Below are 9473 nucleotides of genomic sequence, written 5' to 3' on the forward strand. Positions count from 1 at the left end.
TAATCAGAATATATAATATTTTAGCAGCCAGTGAATCAATACACAATATATTGTCTATCGAAAGCATTTTTAAGGAAAAAATAAAATTTTCATTCTATCTTATAAAGCATAAAGTTGTTAAGAAGCAGCTTATGTATAACTTACAGGTGGGAATATGAAACCCTAAAAATTAATCAGCTCTATTTATTATTATTGTTGTTGTTGTTGTTGTTGTTGTTGTTAATGAGATAATTTATGAGTCCTTTATTGGTGTGTGTGTATGTGTGTAGCATGCAGGCTTATGTATGTACTAGTATGCACCCAGATGCAGACCAGCACAGGACATCACGCATCTATTTCTATTGCTCTCCACGGTTCCTTGAGATGGGGGTCAGTCACTGACCTGGATGCTCACTGGCTCAGAAAACCATGAGCAAGCTCTTGGGATCTGCTGTATCCCTTCCCCCCACCCCAATATTGGAATTATAAGTACATGCAGCCAGGCCCCACTTTCTATGTGAGTGCTTTCGATTCAAGTTTGGGTCCTCTTGTTTGCAGAGCAAATGCTCTTACTAAGCCATCTCCCCAGACCCTGAATTCTTAAACTGAGCCTGAGAATAACAGTAAATTTAGAAACGAAGTAGACTGCAGCTCTCGTTAGGTGTGCTAAAATGGTACTTTTCCTTAGTTTTTGACTTTTAATGCATCATCGCTGAGTGCTGGTGCTCACTGACATTATTTTTCTATTTAAAATATGAGGCGTTTCCAAGCAAGAAATGTCACGGATTTGACTATGCATGTTTTTAGTCTATAGACAACCCTGGGCACCTCTTGATTCTAACCCAACCATTTTACAGACTAATACTTTGTCACAGCAAAGACTGAAGAAGAGAAACAACCCTGGTAAGTGCCCAGGTCTGCAGAGTAGACTTCTCCTCTCTCTCTCTCTCAGCATTCTAAGTAGAAGGTGAGCCGGAAAAAAAATGTCTAACAGAAGTAGGGGGTGGAAAGGTGGTTGCCGACATCTGGGAAGCACAAGCATAGATAAAGACGAAGAAAATTTGCTATGGGGACTAAAAATAAAGGCAAGCAAAATAAGGTCTAGTCTTCCATAAAAAAGTAGAGAGACTGGTGTTAATAATTTATCATGCATTTCAAAGCAGCTACATTTCATTTGTACATGCCCAACACAAATAAACACTAAGCGTTTGAGGTGATGGAATCTCAAATCGCTCCTTCTGAATTATTCTCCCTTATATATATGTTCTAATGCCTCACAAGGGGCCCATCAATACATAGCGTTATTGTGTACCAATTAAACACAGAAAGAAATTAGAAAGGGGCAAGTGCACAACAAAATGCGCCTTAGAGAGAGGGGTTCACCAAAGGATCACTACCAGGCAGCTTGAGTCTGTTAGCTGCCAAGAACTGAGGTCAAGATCTGAGGAGAAACAGAGCCCAGAAGTCATAAGACAGTGCACAGGTCCTGCCTTATGAGGGAGAAGCCACTGTCTTGTAAAAATCTGAGTTCAGGAATTTATTTGCCTCTGTTGTCCATGCCATGGCCTAGACTCCCTGTTCCACTTCTAAAAACAAGTGAGCACAGCTATTGGGACTGGTATTAGTAAGAACTTTTAAAAGATTGTGTGCTATCACACACAGACACACACACACACAGACACACACACACACATACACACACACACAGACACACACACATACACACACACACACACACCTCAGAAAATAGATTCAAAGAGAGATAAACCTTCTGGTTGCAAATAGAGCACTCTACCCTAACCAATGTAGCCTAAGTCGGAAACCTAAGTGGAGTGGGCAAGGGAGTGAAGAAAGGGTAGACACGTGCACAGAAAAGCTGGGATCAGGGTGACTGTCACACTCTGATGGAGTGGCACCAACTACTCCAAGAAGCAGGAGCCATCCAGCACAGGATGGAGGAAAATGTCTCAGTAGGAACTGTCTGTATCCAAGCAGTCTCAGGATGAAAGCATCCAGGAGGAGGAAGTAGCAGTTGCTAGTTTTTGCATGATCACTTAGACATGGACCAAAGAAAAGACTGCCTTTCATAGCTGACCTGGGATAAAGGTTCACCAACTTCCCATGGGTCTGAGTCCTTGGTCCTTGACAAGGCTGTGCTGGTATCAACAATACACAATCATTCACCTAAGATTTCATCCACACTTTACTCAAGACTTCCTCAGCTCCCACACAACAACCATAACCAAAAGATCAAAATCTTGCACACTCCAAAATCTAAAAGATTCTGAACCATGAAACAGTAGGGCACACTCAACTGTAGATTTCTGTATTCACCATGACCACTGGTAAAGACCATTGCAGCATCCGAACCCTCCCAAACGTCTAACACTTCTGGTCCCCAGGACTCTGAGTGATGCTCAATCTACTTTTACACTTGTCTTCAAATTTCACACGGTGTGAGTACAGAGAATAGTTTTAGCTGTCTTTGGGACTGTTACACACCTACCTACCTATCTGCATGCTGATCATAAGACATTTTTTTTCCATAATGCACACATGCTGGTCAAATGATTTGACAAAAGTTTCTTGTCATGTTTCCTAGTTCATGTGTATGTGACTGGGTCAATCCCAGCAGTCTCCCAAGAGGGAAAAAGAAACTGAGAACATAAACTAGGAAATGTTAGGTTTCATAATGTTAATTTCATCTCCCTGTGATTCTTCTTTTATCCCCAGTTGGTGCTTAATTGGAGATTAGTATATTGTTGGAGATGAACAGAAACAGAACATTATCTGCCTGTGTTTCTCAATCCAAATCTCTCTTTCCTCAAGAACAGTTCATTTCTCAATCAAACACATTTAGCTTCGTGCATAAGGCCCCTCTATGTCCCCCCTATGAGCAAAGATCGTGGATGAATGTTTGGCTTCATTTATGAAAACTGAGCACACCTGCCCTTCAGAATTTTTTTTTTGATTGAGTCTTCTATACAATATCCTGCATGTTTTTTGGATGGACCTCTCTCAAGCTTGTTAAAAATTTATGCAAAATCACAGAACTTCAAAATTATTTTAGAAGTCACTAAAGTCATCTGCTTTGTCCTTTTTCAAATAGCTGTTAAATCGTTTCCAGCTCATGTGGTACCTGTAACCACAGATCATATTTCCCTTTCAGACAGGATTACCCTTGCGTGTTAAGACATTTGTTATTATTCCTTGAAATGTTTGCATAACCATTCCTTATGAGCCCATGACTGCACAGAATAAAACTCAGCACCTTCTGAGCATTTCATGCTACCAATGGGGAAGATGTCTCCCTGAGCTCTTGTCCAATAATAAATGCCAGTCCCTTCAGCGGTGTTTCCAGACCTTTGGTCCCCTGCCATTTCTTTATTGATGTGAACTTTTCCGTCAGTTCTTGCAATGCATTGCAGGCTGCATCTGTATAGAAAGTCCTTCAGCATCATTGGTTAGAGAGTCTTCACTGAACTCTCTAAATTGCCCAGTTCTTAATCTTATGGTAAAGGTTGTCTGACCATTTCTGGACTTTCATTTACTTTATGATATTTTAGATTGGACAAACTTCAATCTGATATCATATTCTCTTTCTTCTTTTTGTTTTTTCAGTGTGTGGTAATTTTTTTCAAAATTCAGAAATTCTGAAGGAACAATGAACTTCTTATACTTTCTTCCTAGATTCATTATTAGAAGGGTAGATCACTTGTCTTCTGTACACAAGGGTCTGAGTTCAAAAGAAAATTTTAATTTTAGATTATACTCATTAATTTATTGGGAAAGAAGTAAAATGCTGTGGCATAGTTGTGGAAGCTGGAGGTCAACATATGAGACTTGGTTCTTTCCTCCCACCATGAGGACCCTTGGGATCAAACTCAGGTTCTCAAGTTTGGTGGCAATCACCTTTATCCACTGCCCATTGCAGTAGCCCATTAGAAAAAATTCTAAACAAAAGTTCAAGAGCAATAATATCTCATTCCAAAATATGTCAGCATGGATGTCCTAAAAGATACTGCCTATTTGCCCAGTCATGCTCAAGAGAGTAGCAAAATTCTACTATTATAATTTAAATCCACTCTGCCTCCCATTCTCCATACCTACTCCGTCATTACAGCCCTAACAATTCCCTTAATGTCTGTGAACTTTAACTCCCTCATTGATAAAATGGGATCAATAAACCTACCATGACAAATAGCTGTTAAATTATAAATGTCATTCATTCGATAGACAAATATAGAGGACCTGCCATGTAAGCCAGAAGCTGGGGCAGGAGAACAGAGTGAACGAAAGATGTAGTGTGCCTACTCTGCTCAGGTGGAATTAATGACAAGCTTAGGATAAGAGCACAAGCCTTGTGACTATTGTAACTCAAGCCAGCATGGATGGTGAGACAGGAAAGTCTGGGAAAAGATATATGCATTCCTCCAATGTTTTACCCTGAAATGTGTCCATATATTTTACTGGTCTTTTGATGTCAGAACAAAGCATCTTTTTGAGCATAAATCTGCTGAGCAGATACATAGGCTATTCCCAAGATGCACTATCTCAGATTACTGGTTTCTGCTTAAGTAGAGTATAAAGATTCTTGTATACTTACAGTGGCTGCTTAGTTACAAAACTGACATCAAGCATGTACCATCCCAGCACATGAGAGGCTAAGACAGAAGGGCTGAACATTCCCTGAACATATCCCTAAGATATGTGCATATCTATATATCAACATCAGACACACACAAACACACACACACACACACACACACACACACACACACACACACACTGCAGATATTGAGTGGAAATTTTAGATTTCTTCTCCATATATTTTGAATAGTTTATTGATGATTTTATTTTACAAACATTGGTTGGAGTTTTCCCTGCATATATGTCTGTGTGAAGGTGTCAGAGTCTCTAAAACTCGAGTTACAGATAGTTGTGAGCTACCATGTGAGTGCTGAGGATTGAACCCTGGTCCTCTGGAAATGTAGTTGATGTTGTAACTGCTGAGCTATCTCTCCAGCCCTCTTCACTATATTTTTTAACAGAACGATATTATTATCACTATTATTCTGAGTTATTCCAATAGAATTTTTGAAGAAATGTAGAAGGAGCTGAGCCACCTGCTACTGTGGGGCACATTGGACCAGCATCACAGAGGAAGAAGAGACTGGCGAAGACTGATGTACTTATATCTGCAACTGTGGGCTCCAAACATGCAGCACGGGCTTGCCCAAAGAATGAGCTCAAGTATTTTGATGGTTTGCATATGCTTGGCCCAGAGAGTGGCACTAGTAGAAGGTGTGGCCTTGTTGGAGGAAGTGTGTCACTCTGGGGATGGGCTTGGAGACACTCCTCCTAGCAGCCTGAGGATGCTCAGTCTTTTCCTGGCTTCCTTTGGATGAAGATGTATAAACTCTCAGGTCCTCCTGAACCATGCCTGCCTGGATGCTGCCATGCTTCTGCCTTGATACTGGACTGAACCTCTGAACCTGTAAGCCAGCCTCAATTAAATGTTTTTATTTATAAGACTTGCCTTGGTCATGGTGTCTGTTCACCGCAATAAAACCCTAACTAAGGTAAGTACAAAACAAGCTGCACCTGAGAAATACAAGATAGAGAGAAAAAATCTGATTGACTGGTGAGACCATCAGCATTCCTTACATCCCAAGGGCAAGCTTCCCCAGCTACCTTCACCTCCCTTGGGGCAAAAGATTAGAGAAACCTAAAGACCCCGGAAAAGCAATGAATGTGCTTACCGGAAAAGCAATGAATGTGCTTACATTGGAGGGGGGTCTCCTGAGAAAGAAGTCAGATGGTATGCTGAGCAGTAAAGTGGACTATGTTGGACTATGTTCTCTCCTTGGTCATCAATCAGCTTTCAGTCCAGGGCCTCATCCTAGTATATAAAATTGACAACTCTCTTAATTTGGGTTTTCTTGCTATGAAAGACACTATGACCAAGAAAACATTTCATGAGGCTGGCTTACAATTCAGAATTACACTTTTATCATCATAGTGGGAAGCACAGGGGCAAGAAGGCAAGCATGGTGCTGGAGAGGTGGCTGAGAGTTCTACAACTAGATACACAGGCAGCGGGAAGTGATATTGATACACTGGCCAGGCTTGAGCTTCTGAGACCTCAAAGCCCACCCTGTAGTGATGCTCTAACAAAGCCACACCTACTCCATGAAGGCCACACCTCCTAATAGTGTCATTCCCTATGGACCTACGGGAGCAATTTGTATTCAAACCACTACAGTAACTTTGTGTAATGTGTATACGAAAAGAAAGACTTCAACACTAAGGGGTAACTGTTTGAAGCCCATAGCACTTTGCCCTCGGATTTTTATTAGAAATGTGAATAACAGTTGAATAACTTTCAGAAAAGTTGCAATTGTCATCATGATCGATGATGTGTCTGTAAAGAAGAACGTGGTGGTATTTTAATGAACCACCCAGCAGGAGCTGGCAAAAATTAAAAATAGGATAACCTGGACAAAATGTTTAGGGAGATCTCCTAACTAATAGAAGAAAGAACAGAAGATTGGAGAACTAAAAAGGGAAGCCAGCACCTGACTATTGGAGTTCTGCAACAGAGCAGAGAACTGGACACTTGGAGGTTGGTTCATTTGAGTCTCAACATTCAAAATGCCTATCAAAAGCCCAGTAAGGTTTTTCAAAACCTTCAAATCCCATAATTTTGGTGTTGGGGAACAGCAGCTGTGAAGAGAAGAACATGATCACGTTCATCAGAAAAACTTGAGCCCTTCCCTTCCTGCAGCCACTGGGTACAGGTGAGCACAATGGAATGCTAGCACAACTCTCCCAGAGCAGTTTGGGAGTCTGGATGGGTCAATCGGTCGGTCGGTTGGTTGGTTGGTTGGTCGGTCGGTCAGTTGGTTGGTTGGTTGGTCGGTTGGTTGGTTGGTTGGTTGGTTGGATGGTTGCTTGGTTGGTTTTGCAGTGCTAGGGATCAAACTCAGGGTTTTACAAACACTAAGCAAGTGCCCTACCAAGATGGTTATACCCCAACCCCAGAAAAGATACTTTCTGTCTGTAATTCTCTCTCAAAACACACATACACACATATACACACACACACACACATACACACACACACACACACACACACACACACACACAACTGGACATACTCAAATAAAATATGAAAATAACGTATACAACTATGCATAGGCTAAAATTATTTCCAATAAATAATTTTTAAGGAAGCCCCTAGAGTATGTAGCTTAATAAGTTAAGGAAAAAAAACCTTTGAATTCAAAATGAACACATTATTATACAATGTACTTTCCTTCTCAAACTATCAGTGGAAAGAAGTCCCCGGGCAGCCTCAGTGCACCTGGTTTCTACAGCAGACAGCAACTCAGAAAACAGTGACCGTGGGAAGAAGGCATGAGAATAACAAAGTGGCAAGATTTGTAAAATATGCAGAATTCTTTTCTGAATGGTTGACCCACTTAGGGGAAAAAACATGTATAACAATTCATGTATAGAACACTAAAAGACAAAAAAAGACTAGCTCATTATTCATAACAAAAAATATCAAAATTATCCAACCAAAAAAAATGCCTAATTCAAGAGAAGCATGTGCTTCACCTATAAATCAACCTTATAACCTCATTATAAAGTCAACTATACCTCCTGAGTTAGCCAAGGACTGTAATATAATCATAAAGAGTAAGGGAGAGGAATATGGGAAAGAATGGGCGGGGGGATCCTCACTCACTGTGACAGGAAGTCAGTGCCTGCTGACTAAAATCAATCACACAACAGCATCAAAGCCATGTTGCTCAGATACATGGAGAAAAATATCAATAGAATCAAGTAAACATCATTAAAAGTAGCTGCCTCTAGGAACCACCGACAACAGTGCCCAGAACATTGTGTATTAATCAGAATTATTTCAGGTGCCAGCGACAGAAACTCAAAGTAGTGCAAGCAGAGAAATGAGTGTATTTGTTTATACAGCTTAACAAAACATGAATCACACTGGCCGGATCTAGATTTTCCAATAATGTCAGACACTGACTCTGACTCTCCAACCCTCAGCCATGTTTTCATTCCCTGTGCCTTGGCTGAATTTTCTTCCATAGAGGAACAGAGAACACCCTCTGCAGCTCCGGATTTATAATGAGCCCTCAGCATTTAGGCTCTAAGAGTGAGACAAAGCTTCAGTCCTGGCGGTCCCAGCCCAGATGCCTGGTGAAGCCGATGTTCACTGGCGCTGAGTCACACTGCACCAGTTGCTGTTTCCATTGCTTTTATAACTTATAAAATGCCTGACAGATGCAATGTGAGGGAGGAAAGACTTATTTTGGCTTATGGTTTCTAGAAGCAGTGGCGTCCAGCCTGGCAGGGAAGGCAGAGCCACAGGTTCGCCGCTGCCCAAGAGATGGAAGGAGTAGACAAGTAGGAGCAGATTAGAAAGCAGAGAAATCAGGCCAGAACTAGAATAATACAGTCTTCAAATGCCTACCCCTAGCTAGCTAGCTCCCTGCTTCCTGGAGCTCTGCTCCATGCCCAAAAGGCTCCACAAGCCTTCAAAACAGCATCACCTGCTGGACAAAAAGTGTATAAACACACCAGCTCATGGGGGATGTTACACATCCAAACCTTTCTATCCTTAAAGCTGTCTCCTTGGCTAAAGGAAAATGAGGCTATAACTAGCCAGTCCTAGCTCACAATCATCTATAACTCCAGTTTTAGGGTATCCAATGTCTTCTTCTGGTCTCCACTACAACCAAGCTTGCAAATGGTTCACAGACATACACACAGGCAGCAAACCCATTCGCATACAAAGTAAAATAAAATATAAGCAATTGCATAATTTTAAATTTTACTATTAAATGAGATGAAAATCTTAAGTTGACAGACTTTGGTAATACATATTCTCTAGAATGCAGGTAATTCTTGTCAAATCAGATGAAAGCCTTGTCTCCAAGAAGCAAGAATTTGGAGACTGGCAAAATGGCTCAGTAGATAAAGGCACTTGATATCAGCCCAATGGCCTGAATCTGATTCCACAAACCCACGTGGTGGAAAGAAATAATCAAGTCTCTCCAGTTGCTCTCTGACCACCTCAGCAAGGAAGAAAGACCTGAAACACAGATATTCATGTAGGCTGATTTAGAGGACACAGGTCTAAAGCAGCAACTCCTCCCCTGGCCTCCAGTATGCAGCCTACTCTGGAAATTATAGGCCACCCATCTTTCCATAGCAACATAAGCCAACCTCTTGATAGAAAGATGAATGATAGATAGATGTTTTTAATGTGTGTCTTTATGATGGAAAGATGGATGTTAGATAATACAGATAGATAGATAGATAGACAGACAGACAGACAGACAGACAGACAGACAGATAGATAGACAGACAGACAAAAGACTGATTGAAGGATTGGGTAGATTGTTCATTGATAGGGTCATTGCTATGATATGTAAATAATAATAGTCATTGCGGGTTAAAGG

This window comes from Micromys minutus (genome assembly GCF_963924665.1).
Source record: "Micromys minutus genome assembly, chromosome: 18".
Lineage (NCBI taxonomy): Eukaryota > Metazoa > Chordata > Mammalia > Rodentia > Muridae > Micromys > Micromys minutus.